Source organism: Crotalus tigris, unplaced genomic scaffold, assembly GCF_016545835.1.
Source record: "Crotalus tigris isolate CLP2741 ecotype Arizona unplaced genomic scaffold, ASM1654583v1 scf7180000018856.1329670, whole genome shotgun sequence".
Classification (NCBI taxonomy): domain Eukaryota; kingdom Metazoa; phylum Chordata; class Lepidosauria; order Squamata; family Viperidae; genus Crotalus; species Crotalus tigris.
Genome location: NW_024097237.1, coordinates 363,632 through 380,056, shown reverse-complemented (window position 1 = coordinate 380,056; position 16,425 = coordinate 363,632). Strand labels below are relative to the sequence as shown.

Below are 16,425 nucleotides of genomic sequence, written 5' to 3'. Positions count from 1 at the left end.
TTACTTGTTTGGCCCTCTGGTGTTTTAGACAATAAATCAATGCCCTCTTCCCTGTGACAGCCCTTCAAGTATTGGAAGACTACTATCATATCTCCCATAAGCCTTCTCCTTGTTCGGTTAAACATACTTAGTTCTCTTATCCATTCACTATATGAATTAGCCTCCAGACCATTTTTTATCTCTTTTGCTCTTCTCTGTACTCCTTCTAGGTCCTCAGCCTCTTTTTGTGTGTTGTGGTGACCAGAACTCAATGCACTGTTGCAAATATGGCATCACTGGTGGAATATAGAGCATTACTATCACTTCCCATGAGGTTGATGCTTATCCCTCTGTTGATTCAGCCTAAGTTTACATTGATTTTTTTCTGGCAGATGCAGCACACTGCTGGCTCATATTGAAATGACAATCCACCAGGCTACCCAGATCCTTTTTACAGGTACTTGAGTTGTGTTAAGTATCTTTGGCTGACACTTTTGGTACAAACCAGGCTGTTTAATTAATGTCTTGCTACAAGTTAAGACTATAATAGTGGTATTTTCTGACCTTCAGTATTTGAATGGTTGAACAATGATTATTATTTTGTGGGCAGCTTGTAGCTAAAGAACAAGGAGCTGTCTGATAAAGACATGTGGAATTACTTATGAGTAGTTTTCTTTATTGTTCTTTACCTAGTGACAGAATCTTGCTAGACTAAAGCAACTATTTGCATAATTATATACTTTGGGAATAGTTAGGGAGGAGCCATTTTAATCTTCTTCCTACTGACCAAACTTTCTAAGCTCCACTCTTTGCCCTCTTGAAAGCAGCCTCTCCCTCCTGGGAATCCAGACTAGATTTTACCATACTGTCAACCCTAATCTTATTAATCTGAGCAGGAATGACTGCAAGGGTTGGGGAGGGTGGAAAAAGTCACTACACAGAGGGTGGGGCATCAGTTTACACATATACAGACCCCTCAAGATGTCCTCAAATCTGGGAATCTCATAGAGCAGGGGTGTCAAACTCTAATGTCACATGACGTTTCGTGATGTATCACAACTTTTTTGCCATTGCTGGCAATGGGGTGGGCATGGTTTTGCTATGATACATCCGGCCCTTGGGCCGGCAGTTTGACTCCCCTGTCATAGAGGAATTGATTCCTCACACAAAATTTACAAAATTTATTAATATATCACCTATCAGAATCACACAGTATTGTGTTTTTCCACCTACGAGGGAAATTCCCAGTGTTTTGCCACAAAACATTTGAAATAGCAGGAATACAGGAACACTCCAGAAGCTGCAATTCAATGTGGTGTGCTTGGGATATGAGAGAGCTGAACCCAGGCTGTGAGTAAATATGAATAAAATGAATAAACAAGATGTTCAAGCTAAATCCTTGTTATAAATAGGACTTAGTAGAGCTATTTGTCATATCTGGAAAAAAAAATCTAATGTTTGATACATTTCCCCAATGAACAAAAGTGCTTCAAAAGGGCAAAGTTTGGAGATGATGGACATTGTAGTCCAATACTTCAGAAGCACATGTGGTTGAATATATCACCTCAGAATGTAGAGTTCTTTCCAATTTAGTTCCGTGTGAGACAAAGTGGACCAGAAACTCCCTTTCTTGGGAGTCAAATTATCACCTTTTATATCACATGTTATATGAATCTGCTCCTTAGCCGACACTTAGCAAATACATATCTTTTGTCTTTCACTGCTCGTTTTGTTACTCAGCAGAGTGTGCCAATCTCTGCAAGTCTACTCAAATGTAAGACTTATTTTTCCAAATTAGGAGAGCCAGTTTAGTGTAGTAGTAAGGACATTAGGCTAGAAACAGAAACAGTGAGTGCTAGTCCCACCCTAGCACAAAGCCATCTGGTGACCTTTGGCCAGTCCCTCCTTCTCAGCTCTAGGAAGGAGGAAATGGCAAATCACTTCTGAAACTTTCCCAAGAAAATTGCAGAGATTAGTCCAGAAAAAAAAAACAACCCCTAGATTTGATAAACTGAATGAGAATCAAATATACGTACATCGACATAGACATAGATATACTGTAGACATAGACAAAAGACTCTTTGATCAAACCAATTTATATTTTATACTCCAGTTTTCAAAACGTGGAGACTGATTTAAGGTTAACAATTAATATTTCATACAATTCTAAATATGCTCTTAGGGGTTTATATAAGAAGGAAGATAACCAGTTTGGTATAATGGTTAAGGAATCAGGCTAGCAATTGGGAGATTATGAATTCTAGGCCCATCTTTAGCACAATGCCAGTGGGTAACTTTGGGCCAGTCCCCCTCTCTTAGCCCTAGGAAAGAGGCAATGGCAAGTCATTTCTGAAACCTTGCCAAGAAAATCATAGGAACTAGTCCAGGTAATCACCAGTCACCACTGGTTCTCTCTCTCTCTCTTCCTCTCCCTCTCCCTCTCCCCTTCTCCCCCCTCTCCCTCCCTCCCTCTCTTACACAGGCACACATGAGGCTTGCAAAAGTTTACAACTTCAATCAATGAACTGGAAGGATGTTGTGTTTACCTTCTGTTCCTTCCCACCTTCTTTTCTGCTATGTTCAATAGGTTTGTGGCTTTTTGTGCTTACCTTTCAAAAGGATTGAAAATACCTCAAAATACTTCAATCCAATTATTACCCTGGTGTCCCATTTCTCTCACAAACTTCTTTGCTCTTTTCATTGATATTTACTCTTTTTTTTTTTAATCTAAACACTTACTGAAGAGCTAGGGAGCAGTTTGATTAATGGAATTTCAAAGCAGCTCTTGTACTCGTCTAGTTATTATTCAGTGAAGCTGCAGGTATTCCATCCACTCAGTGGTGGTCCTTGTAAGTTTAACAGCTTCCTTTTTTATCTGGTCTGCCCCTCTGGCTCACAGCTGTGCCTCTGATGGACTGGCTCATAGTGCCATGGGGGATTGAGAGGGTGCCTCCATTACTCATCTGTGACAATAACCAATCAAGGAAGATGTAGAACTCAATTCCAGCAGAAAGACCTATAATGCCAGAGTCAGGAGGTTATCGGAGAAGGACTTGCACCTTGCTCCCTACTTTTCTTATCAAGAGCTTTACAGTTAATGCCGGAGCTGCAGTTTGCAAAGCTGAGAGGTGCAGATTAAGGGTCCAGATTACTTTGCTTTTTTCCTAAATGCTTCAATCTTGATTTAAAAGTAACAGCAAACAAGAAAGCTAAAAGGAAGCCCTTTTTTTTGCCAGCCCACAATATATACAATCTTTTGTGTAAAGAATATTAGGAAGCAAATGCAAACTGGATCAGATTACATTCCCCCTCTTCCCCCCCCCCCCCCGCCATGTGGTGTCTTTGGTCAGATTGTGCAGAATTGTGGAGAAAGACATCTGTAGCTCTCCAGTTGTTGCTAATTTCAGTATCTCCTAATTCTGGCTATTCTGGTGGGGCATCAACATCTGGAGAGCTACCGTTTCCACAACTCTGAGGATAATTTTATGGGTGATCAGAGTTGTACAGTATTAGGTTTCAAAAGTATGATGCAATGAATCGTTGAAGATATAACAATTATTCTAATTTTTCTCAGTGTCCCTACAGAAAGACACTTGGACAAGTTACTCCATGTATATCTCCACTTTTGCTTTCGGTGAGTTTCATTTAAATGATTTTCACTTACGAATGAAGGCAAATATATGTGTCCCAGGATAATGTTGCAGGATCCAATCTGGGTCAGCCACCAGGGCCATGTTTTCGGACTTCATAATGGAGCCCGTCCTCATGCATTTACCACCAGCTTGTCAGATATTTAGGAATCAAGGACTTGGCAGCACAAGAAAACAAGAGCCAATGACTTAATAACCAGCCATCAACACTCCAATCAATAACTAAAAAGCCACACCACATAAATACACCCATAGAATATCCCAAAGCACACATTCTGGTAAGTTTCTTGAGGATGGGCTCCAAGTCAAGTCCAAAAGCTTGGAAGACTAAACCTCTAATCTCAATAACCAATTCAGCTTGGATACTGTGATTTTTACTTACCACTACTTTTTCCTGAGCATAACCTACCAAATGTACACCTAATTTTATTTCGTATGCTGTTTCAAATGACTTATTTGTGAGTACCCATGAAAAAAGAAAAGTAGAATAGTAGAATGTTTTTTAAATTTTCCACTTTTTTTAGGGGTCTCCATGTTCACATCAAATGCCGGTGTCATAATATGAAATTTAAGGGAGGGATTTTTTTTTTTTTTTTTTAAAGAATTTGCTAAATTTGAAATAAATGCTGGCTTTTGAATGGCTGTTAATGTAAAGTGAACTTTCTTGATGTGACTGAATTTAGTAACTAAACGTATGCAAAATTTTTCATATGGTCTTGGAAAGTTTCTTTTGTTAAAAAAAAAAACAAAATTCACATATCAGCAACAAATATTAGAAAACCTAGCAGTGTCTCACAAGATTTTTTAAGACACCTGGTGCGTAGGCAGCATACTGAGCAAAGATTGATCTCAAGACTTGCTGCTGTGAATTTTAAGCCTCCTTGGAAAGTATAATTATGCTTCGGTTTTAACTATGTACCACATTATCTTAATTATATATTATGTGGGTGTAAGCCAAAGAATGGTAAAATACCATAGTTATTTGTTTTCCCTGCCAAAGCATGACAGTTATGTCTTATTGAAATCATCAGTTTTGATTTATTGTTTTTTTTATTAAACCACACTCAAAATCATGATGAAATTTTGGCAATCTATATTTATCAGCATCTGGTTATTTACAAAATATAGATTGCCAAAATTTTGTGTGGCTTTCAGTAGAGCAAAGACAAGATAGCAACTACATCTGTAACTTTCATTTGAATTCTTTTAGAGTAATATAACATTCATCATACAATATCAGACACATTTAATAATAGAATTCCCATTACACTTTTAAGCAAACCTGTATTTCAAATTAACAATCAGAAGCAATATTTTATCAAGCCAATCAATTAATAAATACCAGCTAAGTGGGACTTTTTTTCCTTCAGAAATGTAGAGATTTCACAGATGTTTATGTGGAAATTAAAAACTGGAAGCTTTCAAAGTGCTTCTAATTCCTGCATTATTATGCATTATTGTACAACAGTTCAGTTTGATATTGTTTGGTACAGACAATTATTGCATAAATCATTAAAACATTAGAAATATAATGGCCTGAAAGTGGAAGTCTAGTGAGTTTTTGTAGGAATAAAGTACCCCTGGACTGCAAGATGATCAAAGCAGTCAGTCCTAGAGGAGATCAACGCTGACTGCTCTTTAGAAGGCCAGATCCTGAAGTTGAAACTCAAGTAATTTGGCCACCTAATGAGAAGGAAGGACTCACTGGAGAAGAGCCTAATGCTGGGAAAGATGGAGGGCAATAGAAGAAGGGGACAACAGAGAATGAGGTGGCTGGCTGGAGTCACTGAAGCAGTAGGCATGAGCTTAAATGGAGTCCAGAAGATGGTAGAGGACAGGAAGGCCTGGAGGAACATTGTCCATGGGGTCGCGATGGGTCGGACATGACTTCACAACTAACAACAACAACCAAGTACTAACAAACATAAATAAAAGGTAAAACGTAAAAGTATTGAAAACATAAATTTTCAATTTTCAATGGATAATAAATGGGAAAGCATGAGGAAACCAATTGAAGTTTTACTTCATCTCATTGGCCATGTATTAATGAACAAGTACTATAGTATTAATATATTTAGTTTACTACTTAAAGGCAATTCATTCAGAACAAAGGACAATAGGACATAAATGTTTTGGAAATTTTTAATCACTTTTCATCAAAGTTGCTTTCAAGAAAACCAGGAAACCTATGTATGATAGAGTATATAAAAGTCTCCCAATTGCCAGTTCAATGCTTATCCGTTGCTTAAATGGCACAGATGAGCCAAGAAAGATCTTCTGTCTTGAGCAGGGGGTTGGACTAGAAGACCTCCAAGGTCTTTTCCAGCCCTATGATTCTAACAAGAAGTGTGTCCTCAATTCTAATCCAGTATGGCACCAGAATTACATTAGCAATTCCTGAACACAGTTATTCTTCTGGATCTAGTTCCACTACTCTGTGCAGCAAGTGGCAAACAGTCAACAATAAGTAATAATTTTGAAAGTTAAAACCAATCAGCACTTTAAATCAGTGTCTGCTCCTTTACATTAAGAACATCTAAATGAAGAAGTAAGCTTTGACTCCTTTTCCAAAATCAAAAGAAGTAAGGGTAGATTGCCAGTGGCTTTCATAGAAATGGAAAAGAAAGCCCATTCTTGTGTGCTAGGCAAAACTCCATAAGTGAAGGCAGAAGAAGTTGTCTTTTCTTTACCAATCTCAATGTCCCAATAGGGATAGAATCAAGATCACGTGAAGTATTCATACCACTTTACAATGCCTTGGTAAGGCCACACTTGGAATACTGCATCCAGTTTTGGTCACCACAATGTAAAAAAGATGTTGAGACTCTAGAAAGAGTACAGAGAAGAGCAACATAGATGATTAGAGAACTGGAAGCTAAAACATATAAGGAACGGTTGCTGGAATTGGGTATGTCTAGTTTAATGAAGAGAAGGACGGGGGGGGGGGACATGATAGCAGTATTCCAATATCTCAGGGGCTGCCACAAAGAAGAGGGAGTCAAGCTATTCTCCAAAGCACCTGAAGGCAGCACAAGAAGCCACAGATGGAAACTAACCAGGGAGAGAAGCAACCTAGAACTAAGGAGAAACTTCCTGACAGTCAGAACAATTAATCAGTGGAACAACCTGCCTCCGGAAATGGTGAATGCTCCAACACTGGAAGTTTTTAAGAATAGATTGGACAGCCATTTGTCTGAAATGGTATAGTGTTTTCTGCCTGAGCAGGGGGTTGGACTAGATGACCTCCAAGGTCCCTTCCAACTTTTTATGATGATGATGATGATGATGATGTATCCTGCAATAGGTTGTCCTTCAGTTCCATTCTTATGGAATTAAGGTCTAAACAAGACCTTCATCTGCCATCAGCTTGACAAGTGAAAACATGTATATGAAGTGGACTCTTAACTGCAAAAGAGCTATTTCAGAAAACTATAGTTGCCTATGAAGTGTCTGTGGTGATTCTCAATCATCCAGATCATGGCTGTCCCAAAGGTACTTTTCAAAAGGCAACTGGACTTTCTTAGTTTTTTTTCTCGAAAACATTTTGTTTCTCATCCAAGAAGCTCCTTCAGAACTGTTTTCAAGAAAAATGTTTTCAGGAAAAAACTAAGAAAGTCCAGTTGTCTTTTGAAAAGCACCTTTGGGACAATTCCCTATTAAGATTCTAACACAGAGCTAATCATTAACATTGCAACAATATCAGTTTGTAAATTAAATTATATGAAGTCTCAATTTCTGGAATTAATCTCTTTTCATGATACAAATCAGTACATACTGAAACAACTAAAGCCTTTGTTCATTAGAGTTTTCTCACCCACCCTTATCAACACAACACACAGGGAAAATGATATAGTATTTTCCTTTTATTTTCTTGTTTAGAGGGGACTACCAAAGAATACTATATTCTACTTCCATTGTTCTGTTCTTGCCATGCAGCTTGACTTTGCTTTTTTCTCTCATGCAGCTTAAAGTTCACTTAACAGATAATGGAGACAAAACACTCAGACATCAATGTGATAGAAGGCAGGCAGGAAGATAAAAGCAGGATTCCTGCCATTTACCATAATCTACCACCTACAGCAAAGATGGAATTTATCCAGGGTTAATCAGAGGCAGGAGAAGTCTGCAACCTCCAGTTAAATAGTCAATAACTAGAAGGCCAGTTGGCATATTGTAATTTCTTTAAGATAATTAGAATATCTCTCCAATTCCTAGCACTTTTTTCTTGTTGTCAATTATTATTTTTAAACTATATATTCATGGATTAAAAGCCTCTCTCTGTATAATAATCAAGGTGAGATGCAAGTTTATGCTCAATCCATTAAAAAAACTGAAAGAAATACAAAGGTTGACTGGGACAGATCAGACTGAAGAATGTTTGGCAAGGCTGTCACAATTTCAAATCCATGAAATTGGATACTAGACAATTTCAAAATTCAGATGGTGACCCGATCACACCAAATGGCACACTGAATTTGTTTCACAATTCCAGCTAGGTCAGAAGAACTGTTTCAAGCTTGACATAGAATGTTTCATGTTGAAGATATTTAAATTTTTCACACCTAGGCTGGAAAATTAGGATGTGTCTTTTTTTGCAAGAATACCATTATCAGGTTTAGGGCACCCTGTCTTGTGTATAATGCACAACCATAATCTCTGGTACCCTTCACAACAGCAGTTTTTTTTCTATATAATATTTTCCAGTTTAGGATGATTAAAAAGCAATATATGTACTGTATTGTATCTCCAGGTATGGGTGAGAGACTAAGTGCAGTACAGGTGTTTGTCAACTTACAACCATTCATTTAGTGAGCATTCAAAATTACAACGGCACCGAAAAAAGTGACTTACGGCTGTTTTTCACACTTACAACCCCATGGTCATGTGATCAACATCTGGATGCTTGTACCATTTGTAACTTTTTGTCAAGCAAATTCAATGGGGGAAGTCAGATTTGCTTAAGGATTGCATGATTCATTTAACAACTGCAGTGATTTGTGGCAAAAAAGGTCATAAAACGGGGCAAAACTCAACAACTGCCTGGCTTAGCAATTTGGGCTAAGTTTTGGGCTCAATTGTGTTGGTAAGTCGAGGATTACCTGTATCACAATTCAATATAGTATTCAAAGCAGTGTAATCTAATGGCTATTTTTTTTATACGCTTCTACTCAGTCCTCAGTTAAATCTTCTGTCACCTTTAGATAGTGAATGAATCAAGAATAACAACAAATCAAGAAAACATAAACAAAATAGTATTGGAACAAATATTCAATCATTATTAGCACAATCAGACAAAATCAGTACCAATTTAGCATAAAATCTGCCTAAAAACAGAATGTTGGGGAATATTTTTTTAAATGACTTAAGCAATGTAATAAAAAACCCTGCATAAATGAAGATCTATGATTAACTTAGAATAGAAAAGTCACAGTTTAGCAACTGGGAAAATTCCATATAGGTACAGTTTCTCATAATCAAGAAACCACTATCCCATAGTCATGTTAATAGGAATTGTTGGGGAAGAGATTAAAATCATACTGTCAACGCTGCAAATATTGTATATTCTTGCTTTGACAATATGCAGAACTGTCTGGTATTTTTGGGGTTAATACAGAGCAGAAGGGGGGTGGAGGTAAAGCCCGGGAGAGAAAGAGGAAGGAAACCTTTGACCTTCACACTAATTGGATAATGTGATATATGACAGCTAATTTAGGGAGGGAACATGCTGATAATTTAACTGCTCAGAGGAAGAGAACTTAGATCTTAGCATAAACTTCATTATGCCTGTGCCGACATTTTGAAGCAATAAAAGACTATTAGGGAAATCAATGCCTGGAAGTTCTTTGAAGTGTTTCATTAGCCGGAACCGTAACACATACACTCCCCATCTTATTCTTTGCAAGATTATTGTCCCAAATGGACTGCAGGGAAAATCAAGTAGGTTGTCCAGAGCATGAGCAGCTAAGACCATATGGGGATTTCAGACTGCACACCGGAGTTCTATGGCTCAGTTCTGGATGTAATTATCCTTAGACTAGAGTCACTGAAATCAAGGGGACTTATCATTCTTAATATTAGTCATTTACATTACATGAGCAAGATACCGGTCATTCTTAAGCCCGCTTGATTTCAGAATTATTTGGCTCTAATATGAACTGCACAAATTAACAAGAGGCTGACACAGTCTCACTATTCTTTTTTTTTTTTTTCAATTCTCCTTCATCCTACAAAACTGAATCAGCACTTAGAGGTCTGTTTTTGTTTTTGTTCTTTTCAGAAAAGATAGTTGGTCCCAAATATGGGAGTGCTGATCAAGACTTTCAATCCACTGGCATCATTTCGTGAACAATCCATATCTTTAGCTTTGCAAGCTCAGTTTAACATGGATGCAAGATTTGCTTATTAATGTGAAAAACATACGTTCCATTTTCCAAGATAATAACATATCTAGCAATAGCAACAGCACTCAGACTTATATAACACTTCACAGTGCTATACAGTCCTCTCTAAGTAGCTTACAGAATCAGCCTATTGCTCCCAACAATCTTGGTCTTCATTTTACTGACATTGGAAGGCTGAGCCAGCCTTGAACCACTGAGAATTGAACTGCTGGCAGTTGGCAGAATTAGCCTGCAATATTGCATTCTAATCACTGCGCCACCACAACCCATTCTATATAAATTTTGTTAAATGCATATGTTAAAAATGTATCACAAAAGCAGAATGTTTAATACAGGTTTAGATTTATTTAGATGTAGATGATATAGATCATTATCTACATAGACATAATGTATGTACAAATTTAGCCTTGCAGTGACATTTTTGTTTCCCTCCCAACACGGAGGACAATGTCTTCCAATGATGATAAGCTTAGTCTGTATGACAAACATCAAACTCATGAAATGGATATTTCTAAATTCATGCAGAAATAAGATGGTTTGGCTCCCAGATGTAAAGACAACAACCACGAACAAGACTTCAGCTTGGCTTCTAGGTCTTTGATTTGATTATCAATTAGCTCTATCTCACACCCACCCTTATATATTGAATGCATTTTTTTTTTACCTTAAACAAAAGATGAGTCTTATTCAAAAAAGGGTTGGCCTCATTTCTTTTTCTGGTTTTATGTCACACAGGGGAAACATGCTTTTGAGACATTACCTCTGAATTTAGCAGGGACAAGAGTTTACTGCGGTATAGTCATTAGTCAATGCACTAGCTGAAACCTTAAACAAAAGAAAATAAACTACACACAGGCAAGCATCCCCCGAAGGCACATCAACCTACCAGTAACGTGAAGCAGGGATTTCAAACACCACTGCCCTAGCATGTGGTTAAATATTGCTCCTCCTGACTTTAAACAGCCCTCCAAGGAATACAATATCACCATCGCCATTGAAATGATGTTGGAGAGCGAGGGGGCTGGGGGGGCTGGGCAGAAGAGTGAAGAACGGCATGTTTTTAGCAAATGCACTTCTTTTTAAGTCTTCAGTAGCAGGGACTTCATGATCATTATACTTTTCAGCTCCCTAAAATTTATCAGCACAAGGAAGCCTGCCAAAATAGTAGTAGTAGTAATAATAATAATAATAATAATAATAATAATCCCAAAATAACTGGAGCACCACTTGAACACCATTGGCATTGACAAATTCGCTATTAGTCAATTGCAAAAGGCGACCTTACTAGGAACTGCTTCCATCCTGCAACGATATCTGTAATACCATCAAACATCCATATCTGCCTATCCCAGGTCCTGGGTAAGGAGTCGATAGGTAGACAAAATGCCAAATCCAGTCTGAACATCTGGCTGACTGTGCGATGATCAATAATAATAATAATAATAATAATAATAATAATAATAATAATAGACGATATCTGTAATACCATCAAACATCCACATCTGCCTATCCCAGGTCTTTGGTAAGGACTCGATAGGTAGACAAAATGCCAAATCCAGTCTGAACATCTGGCTGACTGTGCAATGATCAATAAATAATAATAATAATAATAATAATAATAATAATAATAATAATGAGGAGGAGGAGGAGGGAGGAGGAGAGGAGAAGGAGGAGGAAGAAAAGAAGAAGAAGAAGAAGAAGAAGAAGAAGGAAGAAGAAGAAGAAGAAGAAGAAGAAGAAGAAGAAGAAGAAGAAGAAGAAGAAGAAGAAGAAGAAGAAGAAGAAGAAGAAGAAGAAGAAGAAGAAGAAGAAGAAGAAGAAGAAGAAGAAGAAGAAGAAGAAGAAGAAGCAGCTTGCTAATCCTCTTTGGTGTTCTTTCAAAACTCACTGCAAAGACTTAGCATTAAAGAACATCGTCCATTGATTTGCCATTCCTGGTCTTGTAAAAACATTGGAAATGAACCAAAGCATAGTTTTCTGAGTATGCAAGCAGAATTGCTTGCCAGTGGTTCATGTGATTGTAATGGACATACTCTCCCCAATGGGACAGCTGATCTTTTATGAAGGGTCTTATTTAGAGCAGCAAATGGACCATTTAAATAGTCTGGGAAGCTGAGAAAATATAGGATCAAGTGTCTCCAATGGCAAACGGTACCTTAAAAACTAATAAATGTATTTTAGCATAAGCTGCCATGAAGTGCAATCTGATGAAGTGGATTGTAGCCCTTGAAAATAGATCCATATGAGTATGTCAATCTTTAAGGTGTCATAAGATTATCTGCTGTTTTTGCACAACCTAATCACAACACTCTCCTGCTTTCAAAATCAAACCTTTCAATTTGGAATCTGACCCTCTGTGACTGTGTCTGTGGGTAGGTGTGACAACTTTATTAATATAAACACAACCTACTCAAAGGGACACGTGAATAAGAACAAACTATTGCACAAAACCTATTTGAACATTCAAAACTTTAGGGCTAGATCCACAAGCTCTATATACACATTTAAAGGAATTCTGTACTTCTGTAGTTAGAAATATTACCTTATATAGCTTATATCCCCCTTTTTTTAAAAAAAAAAAAAGAATTGCATTTTCAGACATGCAAAATTATGTTAGTGTAGCTTTACAATCAAGTCGAAATGGCTTTTCTGTTTGGTGTATCTAGAAAGGCTGATACTTATCTTACAGGCTTGAAAGTACAGTGGTCTCATCATCTCCTTTAAAGCCTGAGAAACGGGGGGGGGGGTGCCCTTTCTGAACCTCTTGTAATGCCCCCTACCTAGCTTCATCTTTTATCATTTCTTAGGCAGGATCTCTTCACTCCGGCTCCCAGGGATTTTCCCACATACTACTACAAAAGGAAAAGGGGGGAAATGGTGGAAATGGGGATAAAGAACAGAAGCAACAGCACAAGGAAGGAAAAAGAAAGATGGATAAAAACTGGATTGGGGTAAGGAAAAGGTAAGTGGGTGAGGGAGGAAAGAAAGTCCCATTCACATGTCAGAGAGAGAGAGAGAGAGAGAGAGAGAGAGAGAGAGAGAGAGAGGGAGAGAGAGAGAGAGAGAGAGAGAGAGAGAGATATTCATCGTATAAACCACCCTTCCAAAACAACAGGCAATCTTCAGACTGATCATCATCAGGATCCCAAAACGTCATGAATTTTTTTTTCTGTTTCTATTGTATTTTTATTCTTCTTATAAAATGCTTATCAAATGGAGTTTCTGATTGAAATCTTCACACAAACAAAAAAAGACATTAGATTATCTCTGGCTAAATCCTATTAAATCAGCCTGCTTCCGAGCACTGTTAGATAAGATAGCAAAATGAAAGAAAATGTATGCATTGTCAAAGCTTATTAAAAAATAAGATGAGAGACATTTGAGGGGAGATTTAAAATAATGCTACCAAACAGAGATAACAAGTTCCACAATCCCGAAGTCACTCCTAAATTCTGTTGAAAATCAAGACATGAAACCAATTACAGTTTTAATACTCTCTTCCTCTAGTTTGTTAGTGTTATTCTGTAACCTTGCATGAGCTATATTATCAATAATTTATTCACTTGCACATCAGCCAATTTAATAAGAAATATTAAAATAATGTCCTGAGTTAATTACAGCGAGGGAAAGAAAAATGAAAGGATGGAGGGAAGAAGAAGCCCGTAAGAAAATACTTTTGAGCAACTATCATTGTGAAGATTAGTGTTTCATTAATAAAATCAAAAGAATAGGAGTTCCTAGTGGTAGAACTAACTTGATAGAAGAATCAATTATCTCAAGAGATGGTGAGGTCTCCTTTACTGGAGCTGTTCAAGCAGAAGCTGGATAGCTATCTGATGTTTTCATCTGAATTCCTGCACTAAGCAGACTGAGGGGTCCTTGCTACTCTCTGAGCTTGGTTGTTTTCTTGCAGATATTTCATTACTCAAATTATGAAAAGCTCCGAGAGCACTAAGGACCCCTCCCCATTTCAACCCTGAGCTGCAAACATTCTCCTTGGTCAGTACTAATCCGACTGTTGCACTGGATGACCTAAAACAGTGGTGGCGAACCTATGGCACACATGCCAGAGGCGGCACTCAGAGCCCTCTCTGTGGGCACATGTGCCGTCACCCCAGCTCCGCCTCCCCCCATGGCCCCCTCATCATCAGCCCCCCCCCGGAGGAGAGTCATCCCCGGGTGCAGCGCACACAGAGCAATGCAACCAAGCACATGCAGCAAGACAGCAGGGACAAGACTCCACCCTCATGCCCTGTCACATGCAGATGATGCTGCAGGGTGCGGATGGAAGGTGTGGCCACCATGGTGCAGCAGGGCCACTGGGTGATCTGCGGTGGGCTGTGGAGGTGGCGGGTGGCCCTGTGAGGCAGGGTGTGTGGGGCTGGGTGGGCTGGGGGCAGAGCGGGTGGGGCTGGGCGGTTTTGGGCACTCGGTCTCTAAAAGGTTCACCATCACTGACCTAAAAGATCTTTTACACAGTATGATACCATGATTTATTTAGACCTAGTGGCTAGGTCTAAACTCTTTCTGACTGGGGCAGAATACAGGTAGTCCTCAACCACAACTGAGCCCAACATTTATGTTATTAAGTGAAGCATTTGTTAAGTAAGATTTACCCCATTTTATGACCTCTTTTGCCACAGTTGTTAAGTGAATCACTGCAGTTAAGTTAGTAACACAGTTGTTAAGTGAATGTGGCTTCCCCACTGACTTTGTTTGTCAGAAGGTCTCAAAAGGAGATCACAGGACCCTGGTACACTGCAACTGTCATAAATATGAGTCAATTGCCAAGCATCTGAATTTTGATCATGCGGCTATGGGGATGCTGCAACGGTTCTAAGTTGAAATGTGTTTGAATATTAGTAACTTGGGTTGGTAGTTGGGCTCTTGGTTTGAACTCCGAGCTTGGTAATTTGGTTGCAAATGTTTCATCTCCATTCGAGAAGATGTCGTCAGTGCGCTTTGAATTGTGCTCGTCTGTCAGAGCACTGGCCTTTAAATACCTTTTTTATGTGATGCAAATTGGTATGAATGTTATTTGTTTGGATATTTCTGAGTCATGATTTCAGGCTGTTTGATTGGATGGTTGTTGTTGCTGGGCCACAGTCTTTGGTGTTAAGTACCGTCTGTGTGATGCAAATTAGTGTTAGTGTTGTTTGTTCAGGTGCTTCTGAGTCATAGTCTGGTTTCAGATTGTTTGATTGGCTGGCTGTCATTACCGAGATGAGGTCCGATTTCTTGTGAAGGGTTATGATCACATAAAAAGGTATTTAAAGGCCAGTCTTCTGCCAGACACACACAATTCAAAGCGCCCTGATGAGTCTCCTTGGATGGTGATGAAATGTTTGCAACCAAATTGCCAAGCTCGGAGCTCAAACCAACAGCCCATGGTTATAAATGTGAAAAATGGTCATCAGTCACTTTTTTCACTGCTGTTATAACTTTGAACAGTCACTAAATGAAAAGTTGTAAGTTGAGGACTACCTCTAATACAGTAAGAGCTAGTTCACACCTATCTTGTCACCACTCATTGAATAATAGTAAAGCCATGTACTTGGAACCACTTATCTGAAGTTCAGACAATCCACAAATTTGGTGAACCTTGTCCACACCCCTAAATTCATCAACAGAACTTCAGAGAGCAGCTTATAAATATTTCTTATTTTCTCACATCATTCAACACTGTTTTTAATATGTATATTATATTGAAAATCCAACTCAAAAACATCTCTGATAGAGAAACGCTTGTTCAAAAATGTATTGAGATAGCTTTTAAATTGCTTCCTATTCTACTAATAAAGGGAAAGTTATATACCTTACAATGACAACTGGGGGCAACAATTCCTTGGGGGAAGCCCAATCTCCATAACATAATTAATCTATTATTTTTGGTTTTAATATTAGAAAATAACAAGCTGCAGTGCAAAAGACCAATATCAAGCACAACCTCTATTGCTGTCAATGCCTCTGAACTGCACACACAGGCTTTCTTAGCCAATAAAATAGCAAGTATGGTAGGTATAGAGCAGGGTTAGGCAACCTTGGCTCAGGAATTCTGGGAGTTGAAGTCCACAAGTCATAAAAGAGCCAAGGTTGCCTACCCCTGGTATAGAGAATTGATTGACGTTTTCTGATTGACCATGCTAACCAAGGCAAGGAGATTCGGTAAATTTCAAATATGCCCACCTTCTCAGAAATCTTGGAGACCCTAGATGCCCCCTTCTTGGAGGTTTTGCTTTCACTGTTTCACTCAACATTGACCCACCCAAAGTTTTCACAGGTGAGTATTGATCACCATTGTTACAGGGCCTTGAGTGCAGTCTGAAAATTGGAGTATTGCCTTAGATCAGACATGTCAAACACAAGGCCTGGGGGCCGGATGCGGCCTGCAAAGT

The 16,425-nt window shown here is 38.6% G+C and overlaps 1 long non-coding RNA gene across 1 annotated transcript; it reads left to right on the top strand.

Annotated features, from left to right (window-relative positions):
- The first annotated feature begins 371 nt into the window (after nt 1-371).
- LOC120314167 lies at nt 372-7,766 on the top strand. Its single transcript, XR_005558355.1, has 3 exons — nt 372-436; nt 3,554-3,613; nt 7,594-7,766. It is a non-coding gene; the product is annotated as an uncharacterized LOC120314167 (long non-coding RNA).
- The last annotated feature ends 8,659 nt before the right edge of the window (nt 7,767-16,425 follow it).